At 44.1% G+C, this 26,827-nt stretch overlaps 1 protein-coding gene and 1 pseudogene across 2 annotated transcripts in view; both read left to right on the top strand.

Moving 5' to 3' along the window:
- The window catches only part of LOC148031138 (uncharacterized), an 85,023-nt gene that overhangs the window by 13,557 nt on the left and 44,639 nt on the right, over positions 1 to 26,827 (top strand). The window lies entirely within an intron of this gene.
- On the top strand, positions 1,352 to 15,951 carry LOC148031139 (uncharacterized; annotated as a pseudogene).

The raw sequence follows: 26,827 nt of genomic DNA, 5'->3' as shown, positions 1-26,827 counted from the left end.
CTCCTCCTCCTTCTCCTCCTCCTCCTCCTCTTCTTTTGAAGGTCGTCATTAAGTTCCATGGAGTGGCTTTTAAGTCGAGCTATGAGCTTCTTGCTCTCTTCGAAGTTCTCGTCGTCAAATTCTACGAGAGTAGCTTGAATTCGAGCTTAATGCTCCTCGCCTTTCTTGAAGTTCTTTCCTTAAAACCTGACATTCCACCTTCTTCTCTTCTTTTTCAATTCGAGATTTCGACCTTGTCTTCCTCGAGATCTTTTGATCATATTCGAGAATCTTTTGATCTTGTATCTTGTCTATATCTCAAATCAAAGAATTGGTTTTCTCATTCATCTTGAATCTAAAATTCATCTGGATAATTATTTTACGTTGAGTTTTCCCATCGCAAAGTGTCCCTGTGGCGAGCAACTTTCACGAATTCCGGTGCAAATTCCATGCTCCTCCTTCTCCTCCTTCTCCTCTTCCTTTTTCTCTTCTTATTATTTTTATTCTTCTTTTATTCTTCTTCCTCTTCCCATAATCCATTATCTAAAGGCTAATGATCATATCATGGTGCCGGACCCATATTGGAGGCATGTTACTCCAATCAAGGGATACGAGGGGTCCGGCGGATCAAAGAAGTCGTGGTGCAACTATTGTGGATTGGAGAAATCAGGAAGTATAACGCGCGTGAAAGACCACTTGGCATGCGTTTTCAACAAAGACATCGGGCCTTGCGCAAATGTGTCGGCAGAAGTAATAGTAAGTCTCCATCTTTGGTGTCGAAAGCGCATGGGTATTGAGCTAGAAGAGGACGAATTCGCTCATCCAATACCACATCGGGCTAATGAAGCGCAAGTGGAGCAAAGAGAGGCTAGTGGGTCTAGTGGCACTAGCCAAATTGGAGGTGCGAGTGGCCTACAAAAAAAAAGTGCATCCATATCCGTATCGGGTTCAAGTGCAAAAAGAATCCCATTGCCATCTTTTAGTGGCGGTGGGCAAAAGGGCTCCTTGCATGGTGCAAATGTCCATGCAGAACTTTAAAGGCCGGCAATTGTGGAGGCAACTAGGAAACTCGCGCTTATTTATTCGGTGTGCTATTCCTTTCAATGTGGCTACTATATATCAATGGAAGAAGACAATTAGGGCAGTAAGTCGTATAGGGTGTGAGTGGAAAGGCCCATTTGTAGATGCATTACTCACATGGGAGCTTCAAAAGGAGAAGTATCCATAGAGGCTCAATTGGAGCCCTTGAAGGAGACATGGGTGAAAGATGGATGCACAATATTATGCAATGGATGGTCAGATATGCGCCGAAGGAATGTTTACAATGTTTTGGTGTCTTCATGTAAAGGCACCATGTTCATTAAGGCCAGTGATGCCTTTGCCTGAGGTCTTATCATCACAGGAGCTTTCATTTGGGAGCACATGCGACAGGTCATCATGGACATAGGAGTCCAAAATGTGATGCAGGTGGTGTAGATAATGGAAGCAATTGTGTGTCTATGGGACGTATACTTGAGCAGGAGTTTCCTAGCATAGTATGGACTCCATGTGCATCCCATTGCCTTGACTTGCTTATTGAAGATGTTGGGCGAATATCTTGGGTGGATGACATTTCCAAGACGGCGGCAAGCATGGTAAGATTTGTGAAGAAAAGGCCATCCGTCACAAGCATGTTTTGAGCCAATAGTACACTTGTGCTATTGAAGCCCTCTACCACTAGATTTGTTTATATGTTTATTGTATTAGAGAGGTTGATATGGGTCCATTTAAATTTGATACGGACCATTGTGTGCCAGGAATGGCTCACAAGGATTGAGAAAGAGCCTCCAAAGGCTCTTGCTTTTAGACGCAATATTTTAAATGAGAGTTGGTGGATTGAGGCAAAGACATTGGTCAAAAGTCTCACTCCTATTCATATTGTATTGCGCATTATTAATATGGAGGGAGTACTTTGAGGCTTCTATATGAGTATATGGATAAATTTAGCAAGGCCTTGCTTCGTAATAGCTTTTTGCCTCGAGACAATTAAGTTTTTGTTTAACTTTTACACATGTAATTATTTGGTATTAATGAATCCTTGATGATTGATCATTATTCTAACTTCTAAGTTTTTAATTTTAATCTATGATTCATTATCCTTTGCTCTGAAGGGTTAATGAGATTCGTGCAGTGTGGAATGTACGATGGCATTGGTTCCATAAACCAATCCATGGTGTCGCACATATTTTACATCCCCTTTGGCGTAGCGAGGAGCAGTACACTAGCAAGGAGTTAGAGGAGGGCTTTGTGGAGTACGTGAGGCGTCTCACAAGGGATGATATAGATATGATGAGGAGAGTAGAGGATGATTTGTTGGCATTCCGCAATCATTCTCTTCATTTTGGCCAACCCACAGCTAGGCTTCGAGAGACACAACTTCAACTTGTCTCTTGGTGGGAGAAATACAACAATTGTGCTCCTACTTTGGTATGTGATTGATGATTTTTATATTTTGAATCTTGATTATCTAATACATTATGCAACCTAGGTAACAGGTTTTAAAATCTATTATCCACTCAAATGTTGATTTTGTGGGTTTCTGTCAAGATGAGGACATCATGATTTCTCTAAGGAAAAGAGGATATAATGGACCCATCTCTTTGACAATATACAATACATTCACCCCCTCCCCCCCAATGCCTCAACAAACACTTATTCTCTTTGACAATATACAATACTTTCACCCCCTCCCCCCAAATGCCTCAACAAACATTTATTCTCCCCCTTCCCTGGCTATGCATATTGGGACTTCTTTCTAGATCATGCATCGACTTTACAATTATGACTCCCCCCATAGTGCATAATCATGAATAGAAAAATACTTGTAATAAAATCATGTGGAATCAACTAGTGAGGACTACACAAGAATCGAAAAGCTACGCAAAAAAAAAGGCCAAATCACAAGGTTTTTATACCTTATAAAGAGGTGGAGAGTAAAGGCTATCGCTTGTAGAACCTATGCACAAAGAAAGTTTTTGTCAGTAGGGATGTTATATTTGCTGAGAATGCTGCATTTTTGCATGATTAGTTTCAGATGTCAGCCATGCATGATATTGGTGATGTCTTTGAGGGTCTTTTGCTACTATCTTTGGAGTTTGTGCATGTTGTAAATGTCGTGATAGACATAATATAGCAAGTTGTTGCTATGTGATGCATAGAAACAGGGAATGGCCATTCCGGCCTGTAGGAACGGTTTAACGCGTTGCAGATCCTTGGAGGAGGTGAAACGGCTAGGGAACGTTCCCTGCCGTTCCCTGTTTGGAACGGCCATTCCAAGCCTGTTGACAAAAAATTTACATTTTTCCACGTTTTTTCTTTTTGCTTGTATCACACTCCTACCACATGTTCACCTATCTTCATTGCCTAATGTGCAGACACTAATCTCTCTCTCTCTCTCTCTCTCTCATTGAATATTCAAAGTGTCAAGACAACCCACAAGCCAATTAGGAGTCCATGCAAAGCTCAAATTCGATGCATTATGAACTCTTGCAAATCATAATCAAATTTCAGCCTATTCTCAATTCCAAGGTAATCATCCATTTATATTGTCTAATTTCAAGGGAAACTGGAATAATTGGGGCAATTTGGAGCTGTGGGGGTAATCGAGTCAATTTTGGGACATTCGGGTCAATTTGGAGCATTGAGAGGTATTGGGATAATTAGAGGGACATTCTTTGGGGCAACTTGGTCTTGCAAGGCATATTTGGGGCACTTAAGACATGTGCTGTTCCCCCCCGTTCCCGTTCCCCCACCTTGGATGTTTCCCCCATTCCAGAGGGTCCCGTTCCCGTTCCCCGTTCCCCGTTCCAGGTAACTATGATGTGATGGTTTGCCTTATGTAGTGGAAGATGCAATATAGCACGTAAGGGTTGCTGTAAATGTAGCCAAAACAGTCCCTAGATGGCTGTTACACACTCTTCAAGAGAGTATAATGGATGCTCCCTTACCTTAGTGCACTAGAAGTGCTGCTAGGCATGTAGCACATGATGCAAGGGGGTGACATTTGGCTGATTTTATGGAAATAGATGATTGTGATAAGCATGTGTTTATGAGCTCATTGCTAGATGATGATTAGGCTACTTCCTTGGATGAAGCTCAATAAGATATACATTGGATGCAGGCCATGCAGGAAGAGCTAGACTTTATTGCCACTAACTCTACATGGGATCTTATGGGTTTACTACCTAGTAAGAAGGCCATTGGTATAAAATGGATTTTTAAACTCAAATGCAAGGCTGATGGCACTATTGACAGGTACAAAGCATGGTTGGTAGCAAAAGGCTATGTGGAGAAGAAGGGCATAGATTATGAGGAAACCTTTTCTTCTACATCTTGTATGAATACGGTGAGATGTGTTGTTGCTATGGCTGCAAATTATAGCTGGAAAGTACTTTAGTTGGACATTAAGATTGCATTTCTAAATGGGGATCTACATGAGGATGTTTATGTGTTACAACCTGCAAGGTTTGTGATTAAGGGAAAAGAGCATATGATTTGGAAGTTGCATAAGGCTTTATGGTCTTAAATAGGCTCCTCATGCATGGTACTCTAAAATTGATGCATGTTTGGCCAGCAAATTCAAAAATAGTCCAATTGCTCGCACTCTCTACATTAAGAATGAAGGGGAGTACTTGTTGATTATCATTCTTTATGTGGATGACATGTTACTCATTGAATCTAAAGAGGATAAAATTGCAGATTTCAAGGTTGAATTGAAACATGCATTTCCTATGTCAGATATGGGCTACCTACACTACTATTTGGGAATTCAGTTTACCCAAAATCATCATGGCATCATCGTGTCACAATCACACTATGTGGATAAGCTTTTACATAGGTTTAACATGCAAGATTGTAAACCTATGTGCACTCCCATGGAGCCAAGCTTAAAGCTTTCCATGCATGATGGTGAAGAGATGTCCGATGTTGCAATTTACAGCTAAACTGTTGGTTGTCTTATTTATCTTTGTAATACATACCTTGACATTCAATATGTACTATCTCAGGTGAGTAGGTATATGTATAGCCCGTGGATCATATATTAGCAAACTGTTAAGTAGATCTTTAGGTATTTGCAAGGTACTTAGCCACATGTATTGTTTCCCAACGGGGAGACTTGCATCTACAAGCTTACAATGATTTAAATTGGGCTGGTGATGTAGACACTAGGTAGTCTACTAGTGGACATTGTTTCTTTTTGGGCTGCTCATGCATTTTATGGCTAAGTAAGAAACAACCTATAATGGCTACCTCATCTTGTGAGGTTGAGTATAAGGCAATCTTCATTGCAACAATGGAATGTGTATGGTTGCGTGGATTGTTGGCTGATCTATGGATTTCTTTGGAGGGTCCTATATCTATTCTTTGTAATAGTTAGAGTTCTAGGATATTAGAATTTGTCAATTCTATATGCAATGCTCAATGTTTTAGTTAGGTTGTTTATAGTGTGAACACAACTACATTAATAAGTTGTATCACCACTTCTAGAGTTGGTTATAGAATTAAATTAACTCTAGTTGAGTTAGAGATAGATCTAACTTACTTAAGACCTATTGTACCTTCATTCTAGCACTTGCATCTTTGGAGTGTGGAATTGCTACCTACTCTTGCCCATTGTCTTGTATTCACTCTTTCTTTCTCCATTTCACAATAGGTAGAAGCATCATCCAGGTGTTTAGTCTCCATTCGTGCTAGAGTAATAAATGGTTGGCCTAAGATCAGTGGGTATGATGAAGAATCTTGCACAAAGAAATGGTGATCATCTTATACATCTCCTATGGTAATCTTCATGTTTGGACATGCACCATATAGATCTTCTGGAGAGTTGGTTGATCGCATGCTCTATCCATGGTCGACATCCACAGGCCATATTCCATTCTCATAAATACTCTTCACCATAACATTTATCTTTGAACCATGGTCTATCAGTGCAACACATGGAGTTTTCAGCTCTCCAACCTTCACACTAGTCTCTATGGTAGCACAAGCCCAATGGTTCCTAGTAGAATGCCTCTTGGATATCACCCCTAAAGCCACTACATCCTCTATATAGTGTATAGTACGTATATCTCTTGTGTTTCTATTGCATATCATAGTCTTTGTTGCAACACTATTCACTTTAGCACTGTCTACAATAAGCTCTTTTGCTTCTTCATAGGCAGTCTTTGCATTTACATCTATAGTGATCGGGAGGCACAAAGATCGAGGCAGTCAGTGTTCGTTACGCGGAGCGAGACAGAGTGAGAGAGAGCAGAGTTGAGAGTGTGCACGATTTGTGGGTACAATGACGAGTGTACCACTTTAAGTTTTTAGATAGATATATATGTGTAAGTACAAGTGCTAAGGGTGTGTTCACACCCGAGCGCATTAAAAGACACGAGGGCCTTTATTTCCAACAATCTCCCACCTAAAGACAATGTGCCTTAACAGGAGAAAAGAATTAGCTAAGTCTAGGTATGGACAAAGGTGAAATACATATATCTATCCAACTCCCATCATCTATCGGCAATGAGCAAATCGCTCTGTTGGAAGACCTTTTGTGAGAAGGTCTGTAGGATTATCATCTGTATGCACTTTGACAAGCTCAATGCTTTTGTTGTCAAGTACATCTCTAATGAAGTGGTACTTTAATCTAAAGACAATGTGCCTTAACAGGAGAAAATAATCAGCTAAGTCTAGGTATGGACAAAGGTGAAATACATATATCTATCCAACTCCCATCATCTATCGGCAATGAGCAAATCACTCTGTTGGAAGACCTTTTGTGAGAAGGTCTGCAGGATTATCATCTGTATGCACTTTGACAAGCTCAATGCTTTTGTTGTCAAGTACATCTCTAATGAAGTGGTACTTTACTTGTATGTGCTTCGTCTTCGCATGAAAGATGGGATTCCGTGCTAGCATGATACCACTTTGACTGTCACAATGGAGAACATGTAACTCTATAATGCCAAGTTCTCCCACCAGACGTGAAAGTCATAAAGCTTTCTTGCATGCCTTAGTGGCAGCCACATACTTTGCCTTTGTAGTAGACAATGCAACACACTTTTGTAGCTTGGAGATCCAAGAGACTGCTCCTCCTGTGAAAGTAAACACATAACCAGAAGTGGACTTCGTGCAATCCGCATGACCAGCATAGTCTGCATCCGTAAAGCCAACAACAGATGCCTTCTGCTTTCCAAAGCAGATGCACAACTCCTTTGTGCATTTGAGGTATCTCATAATACCTTTCACTGCTTCCCAATGCTTTTTACCAAGATTTGCTATGTATCTGCTAACCACTCCCATTGCAAAGGCAATGTCAGGACATGTAGCCACCATAGCATACATCAAACTGCCAACAATTGAAGCATATGGTATCTTGGCCATTTCAACCTTCTCATCATCAGATGTAGGGCTGTCCTCTGCACTGAGTTTCATATATGGAGGCAATGGAACCCCAATTGTTTTCCCCCCCTCCATATTGAAATGCTGCAAAACTTTGGAGATATACTCTTGCTGAGATAGATAGAGCAATCGTGTTGACCTATCTCTAAGTATTCGCATACCAAGAATGTGATTTGCATCACCAAGATCCTTCATGTCAAAGCTGCCATGAAGACTTTGCGTTTCATTGAGTCCAAGGCATGAGTATCCCTGCCAGCAATCAGCATGTCATCAACAAACAAAACCAAGATAATCAGACTGCCATCCGTTGCCTTCTTAGTGTACAAGCAATGATCCACTTGACTTTTATGAAAACCTTGAGATTGCATAAATGTATCAAATTTATGATACCATTCTCTTGGTGCTTGTTTCAGCCCGTACAAACTCCTTTTGAGTTTACATACCATCTTTTCTTTCCCTTTTTCAACAAACCCTTTAGGTTGCTCCATATATATGTCTTCATGCAGATCACCATGTAAGAATGCAGTCTTTACATCCATCTGTATGAGCTCCATATCTTTAGCTGCAACCAAGCCTAAAATGGTTCTCAAGGTAGTCATCTTGACTACAGGAGAGAAGATCTCATCAAAGTCAATTCCATGTTCATGCTTGTACCCCTTCGCAACCAATCTTGCTTTGTACTTTGGTGAGGAACCAGAAGTGACCTTCATATTGTAAACCCATTTGCATGGAAGTGTTTTTTGCCCTTTAGGCAATTGTATCAAGTCCTAAGTGCCATTTTTCTCAAGAGATTCCATCTCTGACAACATGGCTTTATACCATTTCTTGTTGTCCTGTCTGTCCATTGCTTCCTTAAAGCAAGACAGTTTACTATAGTTTGCCAACATGACATAATCGGCCACATTGTTTGCACCAGGAACAAATCTATCTGGTTGTCTAGTAGCCCTAGACGATCTCGTAACCCAATGATCATTGTTTGCTGGCCGTTCTTGCAAAGGAAGTGCCTGAATCGAGAATCTAGGTATGCATGTCATCATCTGTATCTGTAAGTAAAGTATGTACACCAAAGTGTGAAGAGACCAAAAGGACATCATTCCCACTGTCACTGTCATGAGTGACTACATTCACCTCTTCAATTTTGACATTGCTATTCTTTGGTTGATCCTCTTTCTTCTCTTTCTTGCTATCATCTGTCTTCTTGCCCTTTCCTTTCTCTTTCTTCCATTTGTAGTAGTCACATTTAAAGTGACCCTTCTTGTTACAATGATGGCATTTATCATCTTTGCCACGTGATTTACTGCGTCCCTTGCTATCAGATTTACTTTTTTGTTGTGATCTATCCCTAGTATGCAAAGCACTAGAAGACTTATTGGATGCATTGTTTTGTCGATTCATTTCTTCCATGAGTAGAGCACTCTCTACATCAGCATACAAATGAATCGCATTGGAATTGCTCATAGTAGTCCTGAATGTATCCTAACTCTCTGGAAGAGTGCAAAGCAAGAACGTAGCCTTAGATTCTTCATCAATCAAGAACTTCAAGGCAACCAGCTGGCTGAAAATGGAGTTAAACTCACTCAAGTGAGTAGACATTGCTGTACCCTCTTTCATACGCAAATCCATAAGCTTTTTCAGCCAATACACTTTGCTTGTAGCACTCTTCTGTGGATACAGTTCTTCCAGTTGAGTCCATATAGCATATGCAGAATCCAAACCTTCAATGTTAAATAGTAAGACATCTGAAATCGATAGGTCAATGGTTGAGCGTGCAAGATCATTTAACTCATCCCAATCGTTCTGTTCCATGTCTGCGGGCTTTGCCCCTTTGGTTTTGATCGGCTTTGCCTGCTTCTTTTGCAACATGATATTGTAGCACTGTTTTTGCCAAACTGCAAAGTTATGTGCTCCTTCAAGCTTCTTTATGTGCATGAGATTACTACTGTCACTGCTACCAGCCATGATAATCAGCCCAAATGTGACAAAAAAATTCAGCAAATGCAGGCCTAAATTGTCACACAAGTGAACAAGGTACAAATAAGTACCAACCAGCAATAAATGACCACGTAGAAGTAGAGATTTCAGATCTGTAATTCAATTTTCAGAAGCACCAAACCATGTGCTACAACATTCCACAACTGATCATAGCTGTTCCAAGGGCATATACATCACATTACATGAGAAATCCCAAATTTTAGCTGCAATTTCTGTTGTACATGTATCCACGGGCATAAAATTTGACACGCACGGTCAAAAGCCCCAAAATTTTTGTGCTCAAAGCATTAACCACACATTTGCATTTTCTCTCTGATGCATAGAATAGGCCAATTTTGCCAAAATAGAGCAATTTCAGCAAAACCCCCAAATTTTTCCAAGTGTCAGATGTCCAAATTGCATGGAATTAAACCTGCATGTACCTAAAATGACCAAATGGCGCACAAATTTTGCCCAAACAGCAAAAGTCCCAAATTGCACGGGGTCCAATGTGTTAGCAGATTAGTCAGCTCATGGTTGAGTCTGGACTTGTGGTTCAGCAGGCTGGGCACATAGATTATTTAGGCATTTTATTTGTCATTATTTATTGAGGTTTGGGCATTATTTGCAGCTAGTCGGCCAGCATCTAATGCTGGCTGACTTGTCATATTGTAGGCATTTATTTTGGCCAATATATTGTCTGGCTCCCCCCTCCACTTTTTCATTCATCACTGGATAGTCCTTGGAGAGAGGGAGCAGGTACCAGTGCCTCCACAGCCGGTGACTCACATTGTATCTGTACTGTCTCATGTCCTGATATATGGATTCCATTTCCCGAGTATACATCTGAGTTCTCATCTGTATTGTGTTATGTCTTTCTTTTCTTTTGTCTTGTGTTCAGCAGTTTATTTCAGCACATGTTTATGCTTCCATTGCTGCACCACTTCTGACATGGTATCAAATTTCGGGATTTGTGTTTCTGCTGTGTTTTATTGCTGATTTTAGGACTGTTTTCCCTCTTGCTGATCAGGCAGCTGTTGCTCCCATTAGGCGACTAGTTTTACCTGCGTTTTTTGCTGATATCAGTATCCGTACAGCCTGTGCATCTGTTTCAGCGTGCGTTTTCATCATCAGGCTGCTGGCGACAGTTCCCTAAACTTGTGTATGCAGTGTGCAGCCTGTGTTTTGCTGTTTTCAGCATTCTTTTGGGCTGGGCGATTGGCAGAACAGGCCGTTTTCGCTGTTTTTGGCAGTTTTGAACCAATTTTTTGTGTTCAGCAGTTTATTTCAGCACATGTTTATGCTTCCATTGCTGCACCACTTCTGACACAATGTGCATCAATGTCAAGAAATTGGATAAATTTCAGCCCAATTATTGCATGTACATAAAAAGCCCCAAATGTTGGAGGCAAAATGTCACAAATTCTTGCAAATTTTGAGACAAATTTGCTTGTCCTGCATCACAATCCTCAAATCTGGGAAAAGCCCAAAACTTATGGGCCTAAATCTGCCCAAAATTCTGACTGTGCTTACACGCATGAATGCCCGTTAGTGAGCAAAGGGCTTGTTTGCAAGGAACCTTTGAAAAATTAAAAATTTTGCAAAGGAAAATGACGACCAGTTGCCTGCCGTTGTAACCTGTCGCCTTGCAAAAAACTGCCGCCTGATGCCACGGGAGCTGTCGCCTGTCAGTCGCTTGTTGTCGGAAGTTGTCGCCAGCCAGTTGTTGACCTGTCACGTGCCTGAAAACTGTCGCGTGGTGTCGCCTAGTTTACACCTGCTTGCAAGGCTGTTGTCTGTCTAGAAATGACATTTTTAAACCTGTGTGTGCACCTTGGAATTGTCACTTGATAGAAACGTGAATTGTTGACCTGTACGAACTCCGAGAAGTGCGAACGCCTTAACCGCAGCTGTGATACCAGTTTGTAGTGACCGGGAGACACGAAGATCGAGGCAGTCAGTGTTCGTTACATGCAGCGAGACAGAGTGAGAGAGAGCAGGGTTGAGAGTGTGCACGATTTGTGGGTATAATGACGAGTGTACCACTTTAGGTTTTTAGATAGATATATATGTGTAAGTATAAGTGCTAAGGGTGTGTTCACACCCGAGCACATTAAAAGGCACGAGGGCCTTTATTCCCAACAACATCATCTTCAAAAACCAGTTGTATGCCTTATAAACCCATTTCTTCTTCACTTTGTATCATAACTTAAGTGGACTCACCTACGAACTATCTTTTTCTCTTTATAATATCTATAATTTTGTCATGAAACTCTCTTTTTGCTATTTCAAGGATTTTACCCAATGTAAACTCGACTTTACTGTTTAGAATCCAAGATCTATGGTTGTCTTTATGCTAGAGAGCAGCTTGTATCGTGGTTGCTTTTCCTTTTTTTTTTGACTCTTTTTTCTTTTGTACATCTTTCATGTTCTACTCTGGATCGAGTCTAGCAGGAGGCGTAGACTAATCAGGCTCTATCTTGCCAGCCCCTCTAGTAACCCTCTTTGAGGTCCTTGGGTTTCTGTAATCCCTTTTTCTTTTATCTTCCACTATTATATCTATGTTTTATTGGTTTACCAAATAAGTATAGACAGAATAAGAATCCATAGGGGGAATCCCACCTAGTCTCCTCTCTAATACTTTGACTTGCATCATTTAGCTTTGTTGGTCCTTTAGTCTTACTTGTAGTTTGCATGGTATGTGTCCATAACTTTGTCAGAAGTGGATGCAATGATGGAAGCGTGCGAAAAAATGCTATAACAGACTGCTATACACAAGAGACAGAAAAGAGAAAGAGAAGCGCTACAAAAGAAAAGAACAATGCACAAGGAACTCAGAAACAAAGAGATGCTCGGGAAATGGAATCTATATACCAAGATATGAGCCAGTACAGAACCAATGTGAGTCACTAGTTGTGAAGGCATTGGCACCTGCTCCTCTCCCTCCACCAAAATTAGTCAAATGATGAATGATTAATGAATGCGAAGGAAAATTGGCTGGTTGGCCTCTTGAATCTCCCTGAAATTCTTCAATTTCAGTTGTTGGAATTCAAGTCTTAGGCTTCAATTCTGAGCATGCATCTTGAGGTAGCTGTCAAAGCCCTAATTTTTGTTGTAAATTAGGGTTTATAGTAGAGATTCACCGAAGTCTCTTCCTTTGATGACTCAAATTGTTGGAAGATGCTGAGAGGAGGTGAGAAATGGCTAGAGAATGAGAGAGGCTGTTGAAAAGAGAGAAAATTTAGACTCCCATCGCGAGAAAATGGAAGAAATCAGTTGCTGACCTGTCTAGACAGCCATGAAATCTGTCTCCACTAATGTAATACCTCGAATACGATGTTGCTTGTCTAAAACAACCCTCAAACTGTTGTCACTATTGTTGTTGTCTCTTTTGGGCATGTCACCATTTCTTGGAGGGTCTCTTGTTGGCTGGAAATGGTCTATCAATTGTTGCAGCAGGAACGACAACCCTCTCCCTCTCCATATGTGGCTTTGGATGAGGATATTTGGGAGTTCTTGAAGGAGGAAGAGGTTATCTTACTAGGAGATTTAATGCCAGGATAGCCTCCCATCAGGTGTCTTTCTTTGATGCATTTGAGGAGATACTATAGGAGCAGGATGTGTTAGAGCTATAGCTGGAGAGGACATCTCAGGATATGGGGGAAGTCACCGAATATGGGAGATACCTTGTGGAGATGGGCACAGCACACAGGTTGGCCATTCTCAATGGCCTGGCTAGATACCCCCTATCCGACGCCTTCACATGTTATCCTCATTGACACAGTGCCAACATAGTAGACTATATTCTTGCCCCACCGACGCTGATATCTCACATCCAGGACCTCTCAGTATCCCCACGCCTTCTTAGAGTTGCAGTGGATCATGCCTACCTATCATTCACTATTGACCTTCAATTCACTGATACACAGACCCATCATGCAGCTCACCGACACCCGAGATACCTCTTTTCCAGGGAGACAAAGGATACCTATGAGGCGGAGATCCTTAGATTGTTACATGATGCAGACCTCGATGTTCCATTACAAGAGTTGACTCAGCAGTTCAGTGAGGCCCTACACATCGTTGCAGGTGTAGCCTTTCCACACTCACGACCCACACATAGAGCCTCCACCGAGGGGACACCTCGGAACAGCTGGTATGATGATTAGTGCCGTGAGACCAAATCACGGCTACAGAGAGAGATAGCACTGGGGTCCACTGCCCACAGACAAGCAGAGATACTCTTTAGATGCCTCACACGGTGGAAGAAGAGAACATTCTTGGCCCAGCTAGAGCGAGACCTATATCAGTTTTTCTTAAGCCAGGACTCTAGAGAGGCTTGGAGGCTTTTCAGAGAGCATTGCTCGACCACACCTATCACGTCCATCGCTGTATGGGAAGAGTATGCAGCTAGTCTCGATACTGTAGAGGGTCAGCCACCTCTTCCTGACCCACTTGAGCCTTGTGCAGAGACCACTTTCTTTAGAGAAAGTAGGGTCGGAGAGGCCATTGATAGACTTAATAGAGGAAAGGCACAAGATCATGATGTACTAGTAGCCGAGCAGTTGATCCATGCTAGAGATTTGGTGGCAAGATTCCTAGCTTACATGTTTAACAGAGCCATGTGTGAAGGCCTACTAGAAAGCTGAGCATGAACACTATTGTGCCAATCCTCAAGTCGGGGGACGCTACTCTACCCAGTAACTATCAGACTATCATGGTTGGGCATACATTGGCTAAGTTATATGCTTCCATCCTTGAGCATGAGTTAAGCAGGTGGGCAGAGATATGGGGTCTTAGAGCACAGGGATAGGCTGGCTTTAGGAGAGGCTTCTCCACATTGGATCACATCCTCACACTCAGAGCGATCGTTGAGGAGGGAAGGGCTCATGGCCGACGGACCTACTATTGCTTTGTGGACTTCCGCAAAGCCTTTGACACAGTACCGTACCGAAAGAGCTCAGTTGGGGTATTTTGGCATTGTATGAGAGAGTTGTGGGCAGAGTCCGGACACCTGAGGGCCTTTTGGCACCTATTTACTCAACCATTGGGTAAGCAGGGATGCCTCCTCTCTCCGACATTATTTGGCTTGTACATTGATGGGATTGCTGATTACATTTCACATGAAGGAGATAGAGGAGCTCCACTAGCTGGCACTTGGATACCTCTCCTATTGTATGCAGATGACATTGTATTGATAGTTGACTCTCCAGAGGGTTTACAGAGACACTTGGATGCATTACACTCCTATACTTTGGACAATGGGCTTTTAGTGAACCTTGGTAAAACCAAGGTGATGGTATTTAATACTACACCACAGTGGGTCAAGAGATCAACACCTAAATTCACATTTGGATTTGAGGAGCTGGAGTATGTGGATTCTTATACATACTTGGGAGTCTTATTCACAAGGCCCACTTTTTCTATGCGAGAGGCAGCAGACACTAGACCGACTCGCGGATACACAACACTAGGTGGTTTGGAGAGGATGTGCTCACAGGTGCAATTCCAAGAACCCTGCACCAAGCTATGGCTCTTCGATACATTGGTCACATCCACACTACTTTATGGAATACAGATATGGGGGCCTAGTCTTGACCACCGTAGCAGATCAGGGCGCACTTATGACGGATGGAGGTCGATGGAGAAACCCCTAGTGTCCATGATATCTAGGATGATCAGATGTAAGGCCTCAGTGCCACATGAGATCATTAGAGCCGAGCTAGTAGCTACACCGATTGTGGTAGAAGCCCTCATCCGATTGATCACATACATACATAGCCTATGGGACTTAACCAGACACAGGTATGCACTGTTGGCCCTTGAGTCCTCCAGGCAGCTTGCCAAAGAGAGTGATACTTCATGTTGGTATGCACAAATGTTGGCCTGGTTTGAGCTGCATGGCTTTAGCATGGACAAGTTACCTCCCTTTCAGTACTCCCTTGATGCACCATCTCTTGATTTGAGTAGGTTAGAGATTCGCAAGATCATCAGAATGGATCTTACCCAGTTGGATATTAGGCAGACATGGTTGATGCCAGGGCAGGAGCTAGGGATAAAGATGGCTTTCCACTGCGAGCATTTCCTTCATACTACAGATGATGGATTTATTGCTCGCTCGAGATACATGGACACCCACCTTTTCCATGGGATCAGATGTACTGTTGGCCAATTGTGCACCTCCTCACATCGGCTAGAGATTGAGACTGGCAGATATAGATCCATCCCATTAGAGGAGCGCCTATTCCAGATATGCCAATTAGAGCCAGAGAGACAGAGGAGCATTATATCTGCCGCTGCCCAGCGTATTATGAGGTCTATGGTCGTTTCCACTGTCCCTTTAGAGACGGATTTGGACCACTATCCAGAATCATGGATTTTACCGATCAGCGATGCCTTGGCCTCTTTCTTCTTGAGATACGACAGCTTTGTGACATGCGTCTTAGGAGTACAGCTGCTCCAGGACACCGAGACTCTCCACAGAGGCAGCTCACAAACTTCTTTGCAAAGGAGACTCTCTCACTGCCACAGTCCACACGAGAGCCTCTCTCACTGCCACAGTCCACACATAGATAAGGAGTATTGATCAATCGAGCCGTTTAGCTTAGCTGATGCAGATGTCCTAGGCCTCGACACAGACACTGACGACACCTTCATAGGCGGATATAGGGAATTATTGCTCGGGCTAGAGCTAGGCCCTCCATACCCACATGAGATTGTACAATTTGGAGCTCATGGTTACTAGTATTGATTGATCGAGCCATTCAGCTTAGTCGATTCAAACGTCCTAGGCCTCGACACAGACATTGACGACACCTTCATAGGCGGATACAGGGGATTATTGCTCGGGCTAGAGCTAGGCTCTCTATACTTACATGAGATTGTACCATTTGGAGCTCATGGTTACTAGATAGAGCTCTATGTTTTACACATAGCCATAGTTAGTTTCCTTTCTTCTTTTACTTTGTGCTACATATTTTTCCCAGACAGTTGTACCATCATACACATGATTGTAACTCATGGTCTCATAGGTCATTTTGGCCTTTTGTAGACGTTAATGTCATTTCATTTCATTTCTCTCTCTCTCTCTCTCTCTCTCTCTCTCTCTCTCTCATAGCCCCAAAAAAGTTCTTTCCACTTGCATGGGTAAGTTTTGCTTAGTGCAACCTTCTAATTCCATTTTCTAGCATGATCTAGCTTCATTAAAATTTAGAATATTAATTTATTTTTTTAAAAATAATTATTGTAGTGCTCAGAAAGCTAATTTCACAAGCTACACTAACATTGGGTACCACTTAGGACCTATTAGACATAACTTATTACAACTTTTGGCTTTGACACCAACTAATATCTTAGGGTTCTAGGTCTTACATTGTGAAATAATTGACTTGCACCTCACATGTGCAATTTGATTAATTTTCAATCAAATGGTAAGCAAAGAAATAAAATTTCACACCCTTGTGACACAGAATGTATAAACATGACTAAGACACAATAAGTCAAAAAGTAACGCAACAAACACAGAACTCTAAACCCTAAATGCAAAACACAAAAACACAAACACAAATAGAGAAAGAAAGAGAACTCTAAAGTGAATGAATCAATGCTGTAAATGAAGGAAAGAGTATAAAGAGAATGCTCATAGGTAGAGCAATGGATGTACTTAGAATTTGACCTCCACCAAAGGTGGATTCTGAGTGCTATAACCACTAGTTGGAGTTGAGGGAGTGCTGAATCTGGAAAGGCAGCAGGCTGGTCATGAAAACGCTGCAGTTTGAAGGCTGGAAATTGGTAAACACAATAGTGTACCATCCGAATGAGCTGAAAACTAATCATCTGAGGTTGAGGACAGTCCAGTGATAATAGAAGGAGAGTGTGCTGATGTTGGTGTTAGCATTTGAGTCATCCCTTGGACAGGCTGCAGACTGTGCAGGTGCCATGTGGCAGCCTGCTGTGCAGTTGGACTGTTTTTAGGCATTATTTTATTGCAGTCGGCTGCATTTAATGCAGCCGACCTGTTTATTTTATGCCTTTTATTTTTGCTTTATATAGCAATCCTCCAGCACATTGTTTACACATTATTCAATAATTTCAGATTCTGATCTTGAGATCTGTTGGTTGAGACAGATTGTGCTCAGGCTGACGGAGATCGAGGTCATCAAGTCGGAGACATACGCAGATATTTCCTCTGCCCTCTTGTGTATTTCTGCACTCTTATACAGCATGCTACACTGTAGATTTTCTGCGTTTACACTATCTCCTTTTCTCTCTCTCTCTCTTTCTTCTCTTTGTGTTCACTCTCTCTTAGTCTTTGTCCTATGCTTCCGCATCGTTGCACTCTGACATGGTATCAAAGCGGTGAAAATGGATTGACTAAGGGTTGAACCCATCTGAAGAGGAGATTTCAGCGCGACACAAGGCTGTGTTTCCAGGATTCGAGGGCGAGTGGGAGGGCTGCGCATCGGATCAAGGCTGAAGCGAGCATGGGTGTGTGGGAAAGGAGTCTAATTGGTGAATTTATTATAGGTTATTGTTGTTCGAAGGGGAGGAAGGCTGCATTTGAGGCCTTCCATTACAGATTTTACCTTTTCATCGCCTCCGGCGGGTGAAGAAGGTTTGGGCAGCGGAGAAATCAGTCCTAGAAGGCTGTGTTTTCATAGCCAGAGGGGGCTGCTTTTGCGTTTGTGCAGGTATCGCAGGTTAACATGTCTACAGAGACTGATTTGGAGTTCCAAGCGATCATGGATAGGAAGGTGCCTGTCCTACCGGCTCTTCCAATGGATCAAAAGCTTGATGGTGACAATTACCGCATCTGGCGGGTGATGATGTTGGCCATTTTAGAGTCTTATGATTTGGCGGAACTGGTGATGGAGGAGATTAATAGGCCCTCAGTGAGGGATAAGTTCAAACTCTCTTCCAATGCTTGTGCGGAGTTGACCAAGGCTCAGTCTCATTGGGACAAATTGAATGCCAGGATTCGATCTTTTCTGTTTTTGTCTTGTACCACAACTGTGATAGATCACATCGAGCACTTGACGGTGGCTCATGAGATATGGCTGGAGCTCGATCAGATGTACAACCCGATGACCTTGATGAAGAGGGTTTCTTTGGAGGTGCAGATGCGGACTTTGTCTGTGAATAAGCCTTCTTCGCTTCGGGAACACATCAACAAGCTTCGGTAGTTTCAAATGTAGGTTCAAAATCGGGGAAGCCTACTTCCTCCGAAGACATGGCGATCACTTTACTATCCCAGTTGCTGCCACGATTCGGTACTTTTTATTCCGCTCTTATTACTTCAGGGCGGGAGTCGACTCTTCAGTGGGAAGAGTTGGTTCCTATGGCCTTGGACTAGGAGGAACAATTGAAGGGACAGAATGCTTTCAAATTGGAGGCATTGTTGGTCAAGCCTCTTAGAAGAAGGGGAAGGACCAAAAGAAGAAGGAGGAGGACAACAAATCCAAGAAAGGCAAGGAGAAGGAATCGACTTGCCATATTTGTGAAAAGACCGGTCACTGGAAGAAGGATTGCCTCGACAAAGACAAGAAGGATACCAAGAAGAAGGACACGAAGGACTCTAGAGCGGTGGCTGCACCCTCATCAGCTGCTTTTCTACACTTAGCAGTCATTGAGGACTCTACACCGACAACTTCTGATGCTGCGATGACAGCTCCCGAGGCTCGAGAGTGGATTGTGGACAGTGGTGCCTCACGGTACATGACTCCTCCTTCCGTTGGTGTTGCCCATTTGCGACCTTCGCGTGGGCAGATTCTCATTGGAGACAGCTCTTCTGTGTCTATTGCTGCGCGGGGTGAGATGCAACTTATTCTAGATGGACGTGGTAGTACCCATACCTCTGAGGTGTTGCATGTGCCAGGATTGGGGTATCATTACCTTCGGTTCATAAGATTTGTGCCCTTGGCCTCTTGGTGGAGTTTGACAGTGATACTGTTTGAGTCCTTGATCGTGGATCGAGGAAGGTTCTCTTTGCATGGTATGAGGAGAATGTGTTAGCAGATATTAGTCAGCTCATGGTGTGAGTCTGTGTGCAGAGGCTAGGCATTTTATGTAGCATTTTATGCAGTATTTTATGGCGCATTTTTGTGGCCATTTATGATGTACTTTTAGCATTTATTGCTGGCCGACCAGCATTAAATGCTGGCCGACCTGCATTTTATGCTCCCCACTTTTGTGGCTATTTATAGGGCTCCTCCTCCACAGTCTGTGGTACTTCAGCCATCAGTGGAGATCCTTCTGGGAGAGAGGAGCCGGTGCTGAGGAGCCCACGCAGCCAGTGACTCACCGTTGTATGCTGCTGTCTCGTGTTCGATATGGATTCTATTTCCCGAGCATACATCTGAGTTCTCATCTGTCTACTGTGTTCATTCTTTCTTCTGTCTTGTGTTTCAGCATTTATTTCAGCATATTCTTTACGCTTCCATTGCTGCACCACTTCTGGCATGGTATCAGATTTCAGGCTGCAACCTATTTGTGCTGTGTTTTCTTGTTGATTTCAGGATTTACACCCTTCTTGCTGATCAGCCAGCTGTCCTTCCTGCTGGCGACTGCTGATTTGCTGCTGGCGACAGTGTTTCAGCATTTGCGTTTTGCGTTTTTCTGGACAGATTTGCGTTTACTGCTGTTCCACTCTTTGCTGCCCGTGTTTCCTTCATCAAACTGCTGGCAACAGTCTTTAGCCCCTGTTTCTTCAGTTTGCAACCTGCGTTTTGCTGTTTACAGCATTATTTTTGCCTGTTTTTTTGATTATTCAGGCCGTTTTTGCTGTTTTTGGCAGTTTTAAACTGATTTTTTCACTTTGTGCAGCAGCTTTTGGCTTATTTTGGTCAGCCTTTGGATTATATTGCATGTGAACTCACTATTTTTGGTGTTTTTGGTTGCGTTTTGGCTGTGCTCACTCTCCAAACGACCTTCTTTTCTTCTACTTCTCTTCTTATCCTCTCCATATGGCTCCTCCGTGCACTTCCTACAAGCTCCCCCCGGAGTTTGATGGAGTGGCCAATGCTTTGCAGGCGCAGACATCATCGTCTCCTGTCAGTTTTACACATATGACCTCGATGCTTCTTGAGCATGAGGCATCCTTGAGATTACAGGGGCGGCTTCCGGCACATTATGGAGGTGAGGCTTATGTAGCTTCAGAGAGGGGTGACGGGAAGAAGAAGTCGAAGACCCAGTGTTACCACTGTGGCAAGAAGGGACATTTGCGGAAGGACTGCAAGAAGTTAGCGGCTTCCAGGAAGAAGGAACAGAAGACGAAGCGGGATGCTGACTCTACCGATGAGTCCTCTCCTTCATCAGACTCCGACTCCGATCCTCCGACCAAGGAGAAGTCCAAGGCGCGGAAGGGATCCTCTTCTTCGGATCGCGGGAAGGGCTTGGTGGCCCCTTCCTCGGCTGCTTTCTAGTGGTGGTGATGCGGTCATCCCTCACGACTCTCTTGTGCCAGAGAGGGAGTGTGAGCGGGTGTTGGTGGGGCTGCAGTGCCTCATCTATATTTTGATACAGGTGCACAGGTTCGAGAGAGGGACGTCCCTGACGCATCGACGGTATCTGGCAGTGAAATCCTAGAGACTGGTGTTGATTTCTGGATTCATGATGAGCTGTTCTTCTTGACAGAGAGCGAGAGGCTTTCGTCTGGAGCTCACATGAGGGGACACTTTGGTGGTTTGGCCAAAGGCCGGGAATCCATGGTCACATGTTCAGAGACATGTTTGGCAGATTGGCTTTGTCTGTCCTGAGTGACATAGGTGACATTACACAGAGAGCTGCTATGAGTCTTCTCTATTTTCAAGTGTTGTTGGTATGATCGACATCGACATCAGATACTCTCCGAGGCATCTTGGTGGTGGGCTGGCCACTCACCGCTTGGACATCCATGGTCCTTCTGGTGTTTCTTTGTTGTGTAGTTTATGATTCTCCATCATTGTACTATTTTATTGTATCAGATCACACATGATCTGAGAGAGGGTGTTAGCAGATATTAGTCAGCTCATGGTGTGAGTCTGTGTGCAGAGGCTGGGCATTTTATGTAGCATTTTATGTAGTATTTTATGGCGCATTTTTGTGGCCATTTATGATGTACTTTTAGCATTTATTGCTGGCCGACCAGCATTAAATGTTGGCCGACCTGCATTTTATGCTCCCCACTTTTGTGGCTATTTATAGGGCTCCTCCTCCACAGTTTGTGGTACTTCAGCCATCAGTGGAGATCCTTCTGGGAGAGAGGAGCCGGTGCTGAGGAGCCCACGCAGCCAGTGACTCACCGTTGTATGCTGCTGTCTCGTGTTCGATATGGATTCTATTTCCCGAGCATACATCTGAGTTCTCATCTGTCTACTGTGTTCATTCTTTCTTCTGTCTTGTGTTTCAGCATTTATTTCAGCATATTCTTTACGCTTCCATTGCTGCACCACTTCTGACAGAATGGAGTCTACAAATTGAAGTCTTCTTTAGCTCTTACTTCTCTTCTTCTTGCTTCTCAGACACAGTCCGAGCTATGGCATGCTCGGTTTGGCCACTTGAACTAGGAGTACCTTCGGAAGGCGTTTTGAGGGTCGTTTGTCCAAGGCTTGCTAGACATAGTGGTGAGCCATCAGCCATGTGTCTCTTGCATTCGTGGGAAATTGCATCGGGATGCGATTCCCAACAATGCTTCTAGGAGGTCTACTTCACCCATGGAGCTTGTATTTATGGATCTTTGTGGCCCGATGAGGACTGAGTCCCTGAAGGGGAGCTTGTACTTCATGTTGATCGTAGATGACTACATCAGGATGACTTGGGCCTATTTCTTGACTTTGAAGTCAGAGGCTTTCTCTCATTTCAAGGATTGGCTTCTCTTTGAGGAGAACCGTTCTGGTCGGCGACTGAAGACCTTGCGTTCAAACAAGGGAGGTGAATTTATATCTAATGAGTTTGCTCATTTTTGTGCAGATAGGGGCTAACACCAACACTCCAAGAGAATGGCATTTTGGAGCGGAAGAACCGAAGTGTAATTGAGATGGCATGCACCATGATAAAGCACTGACAGACACCTCAGTTTTTGTGGGCCGAGGCAGTGGCTATTGTAGTTCACATCCTTAATCGATCTCCCACTTCGGCCGTTGACAGGATGACACCTTTTGAGGGTTACTTCGGGACTAAGCCCAATGTCTCTTACTTCAGGATCTTTGGGTGTGACGCTTATGTGCACATTCCGAAGACGCAGCATGATAAGTTCGAGGCGACTTTTCGATGACAGGTTTTTGTTGGCTATAGCTCCCAATCCCAAGGTTATCGTTTGTTTGATCCCGTTAAGTGGGATGTCTACACGAGCTGAGATGTGCGGTTCGCGGAAGTACTGGCGCCAGAGGGGGGTGAGGAGCACCCCGTCCTTGGAGATCTAGGGGAGAGTTGGGCTCCCGAGATAGTTTCCTTGGAGCCAGAGCCGCTTGATGGAGATTCTTCTTCGGATTCAGAGTCTTCTCTTCCATTGGCCACCCCCGAGGAGCTTCCACCGGTGGATGTTCCTGAGTCTTCAGTAGATGGAGAGTGACGGGGAGAGGTTCGTCCTCCTCCTCGTTGGGCCTGTGACACCCTCCGAGATTCCGGGATCGAGGGGGTCCCTGAGGAGTGGGAACCGCAAGATGGACCGCGGAGGTTACGAAAGAATCACACATTCTTCGGAGCTTGTCTGCTCCAACTATTGTTTGCTGACCCGTGTTATGCAGGATTGAGAGTCCACTTCAATGAAGGAGGCTTTGCAGTCAGATCATTGGCGGAAGGGTATGGAAGCCGAGTTGGAGGCTATTGAGAGGAATGTCACTTGGTCTCGCTTTGTTGCTAAAGGTTTTACTCAGCGTAGAGGCATTGATTTCCATGACACTTTTGTCCCCACTGCTCGTATGGCGACTATTCAAGCTGTTCTTGTCTTGGTTGGCCATAAGAGATAGCCTGTTTATCAATTGGATGTGAAGTCGGCCTTTCTGAATGGTGACTTGCAAGAGGAGATCCATGTTGAGCAGCCTCCTAGCTTTGGATCCTCAGATGGGAAAGTTTACAGGTTGAAGAAGGCCTTTTATGGCCTCAAGCAGGCTCCGCGTGTATGGAATGAGAAGATTGACTCGTTTCTTTAGTCGAAGTTGGGATATCGATGCTCCAAGGCCGATCCGCAGCTTTATGTGCACACTTCCGAGGTTGGTCGTGTGTTGTTTGTGTTGTATGTTGATGATTTGATTTTGATAGGGAATCATGTACAGAAGGTCCGAGACACCAAGACATCTTTACATTAGACATTCGAGATGATGGATTTGGGGCTTCTTCATTTCTTCTTGGGTCAAGAGATTTATTAGTCTCAGAGGGGGATTTTCATCTCTCAGCAGAGGTACATTCAGGAGCTCTTGGTGACTTTTGAGATGGAGACTTGTCGGCACATTACTACTCCTATGGATCCGAATTGGAAGGCTACTTCACACTTAGATTCTCCCGTGATGGATGCTTCACGCTACCGTCAGTTGATTGGATCCCTGATTTGGCTTCTCAACACTCGTGTTGATCTTTGTTTTGCTGTCGGTCTTTTGGCAAGGTTCATGACGGAACCCAAACAGGTGCATTGGCAGGTTGCTCCGAGGATTCTTCGGTATTTGAGGGGGACCTCTGACTTAGGGATTTCTTATCCCGGAGGTACAGATACTTCAGATTTGGTTCTTGCAGGCTGCAGTGACTCAGATTGGGCTGGCGATGTGGACCATTGATGGTCTACTACAGGCTATTGTTTTATCTTGGGTATAGGTGTTATCTCTTGGAGTAGCAAGAAGCAGCCCACGGTAGCCCTTTCTTCTATTGAGGCGGAGTATTGGGCTGCATCTTCCACCACATGTGAGGTTGTGTGGCTTCGGAGATTGTTGGAGGAGCTTGGCTGCCCCCACACTCATCCTACTCTTCTGTGGTGCGACAATGAGAGTTGCATTGCCTTGGTACGGAATCCCGTATTCCATGCCCGGACGAAGCACATCGAGATCCAATATCATTTCATTCGGGAGAAGCTTCTGGATGGGACCATTGATGTGGAGTATTGCAAGATGGAGGATAATCTTGCAGATTTGTTTACAAAGGTGCTTCCCGAGACTCTTCTTCGACAGCATTCCCGATCCCTCAGTCTGATGCCTCGTCCAAGATTTGAGAGGGGGTGTTAGCATTTGAGTCATCCCTTGGATAGGCTGCAAACTACGCAGGTGCCATGTGGTAGCATGTAGTGCAGTCGGACTGTTTTTAGGCATTATTTTAATGCAGTCGGTTGCATTTAATGCAGCCGATCTGTTTATTTTATGCCTTTTATTTCTGCTTTATATAGCAGTCCTCTAGCACATTGTTTACACATTATTCAGCGATTTCAGATTCTGATCTTGAGATCTGTTGACTGAGACAGACTGTGCTCGGGCTGATGGAGATCGAGGTCATCAAGTCGGAGACATACACAGATATTTCCTCTGCCCCCTTGTGTATTTTTGCACTCTTATACAGCATACTACACCGCAAATTTTTTGCGTTTACACTCCTTTTCTCTCTCTCTCTCTCTCGTCTGTATTCACTCTCTCTCAGTCTTTGTCCTACGCTTCCGCATCGCTGCACTCTGACAATTGGGTGGCCTGATTAGTTGCTAAACATAGGCATGAAAACATACAACAACTGAGAATCAGGCTTGCGCTGTCAAAATGTTAGCTGTTTGATGTCGTGCAGAGTGCTGATTAGCAAGGTGGCAGCTATAGATTGACAATGCAAGTTGTCTGGGGCAGGAGAAGATGTTGCCAACAGATGGAAGCAGTCTCCAGGCAGTAGTGGTTAGGTTGATGATGTAGCGGCAATCATGTGGGCTGGACAGCCATTGATTAAGGTTGATGGCTGAAAATTTGCAAGACAGGGATAGGTTGAATGGTGGGCAGCGTGTCTATTTATAGATATAGAAAGAGCCTCCCAAATTAGGGTTTTGCTTATGGGACACAAACTTTGTAGGGCCATGCACCTTTTAATGAAACTTTTGGTAATGTATATGTTTTTGTGAGAGTGTGCAACGGAAGAAGGCACGCACACGCACACACGCACACGCACACGCACACGCACACGCACACGCACACAGAGCAATGGCGACCCTTCGTGACCCTGCACAACGATTTGATCTCAGCCCCTTGCCCTTGCCTTCTCGTGCAGCCAACATTAAGTCTACAAGCCGGCACAACTCTGCTCGGTCCCTTGTGAGCAGGGCTACGACACAGAGAGAGAGAGAGAGAGAGAGAGAGAGAGAGAGAGAGAGAGAGAGAGAGAGAGAGAGAGAGAGAGAGAGAGAGAGAGAGAGAGAGAGAGAGAGAGAGAGAGAGAGTCGGACGCCAGGCCCGTCATGTCACTCCAGGCCTGCCCCGTCACGCACGCCAGTGTCACGCCAGAGTGACGATTGCCACGTCACGTCACGCCACTCTAGGCCCGTCCCGTCACACACGCCAGTGTCACAGGGCAGTAACATCTGTCAAGAACCATACTCGTAGGGTTTTAGCTATCATGTATTGGTCGCCCTGTGCCCTCTCGACTGCCCACCTTGTGCCTAAGCCCTGTCGCCCAACTGACCTGTGCCCGATAGCCCTTATCCCTGTCCTCTTCAAGTTGTTGTGGGTATTTGTGCCTTTTGCACAGGGAACTGGCGTGTGACCCTGCGACTGGCGGCCTGCTTCAGAGAGAGAGAGAGAGAGTAGAGCTCACTGCACACACACACACACACACACACACACATACACACACACACACAAACACACACTTACACTAGTGGTCTTCAAGCTTGCAATAAGGGAGACAAAGCAGTTTAGGCTCAACATCTAGATTAATGATGGAGAATCTACAGGACACAAATGGTATCGATGTGGCCTTTGTTGACCAGCATCTAGGGAATGGAAATGACCAACTTTTGTCGGATTCAGACAATGATTCATTGGCGGAGGATTCCGGTCAGTTGGCAGAAGGGGATGAGACAGGTAAACGTCAGAAGATGTCGGTTGAAGATCCGCTATTATGCCCCCTAAATTCGCCTCAGCCAGAGGTCGAGGCTGATGGGTCTCTGCAGTTCATGCTGGCCACTGCCAATCATCTTATGTCTGATTATGTTCATGCTAATGAGAGTAAAGCTAACTCTTTTCTGAAAGGGGATCATGTAGATGTAGTTATGGGAACGGAACTGGTTTTGCAGTAGATTACTACCTTCCATGAGAGGCCAGCCATCTTTTATTTTACAGGAAGGACTCCCTTACAAGGATTCGTACCTGGCTATTGTCTATGCTTGTAAATGTTCAACAGTGCCATGAAGATGCTCCAGGGCATGTGCATGCCCCTCTTGTTGAAGAGATTTATGATGGTCCCAAGGGGTTTTTTGAGGTGCTTTTTCACTCCTCGGAAGTGCGGTCATTCATCATGCAGCGCA

Source organism: Lygodium microphyllum, chromosome 9 (genome assembly GCF_053477565.2).
Source record: "Lygodium microphyllum isolate KBCC chromosome 9, Lygodium_microphyllum_v1.1.10, whole genome shotgun sequence".
NCBI classification, from domain to species: Eukaryota; Viridiplantae; Streptophyta; class Polypodiopsida; order Schizaeales; family Lygodiaceae; genus Lygodium; species Lygodium microphyllum.
The sequence above is the reverse complement of the archived record's forward strand: the minus strand, read 5'-3'. Positions and strand labels throughout refer to the sequence as shown.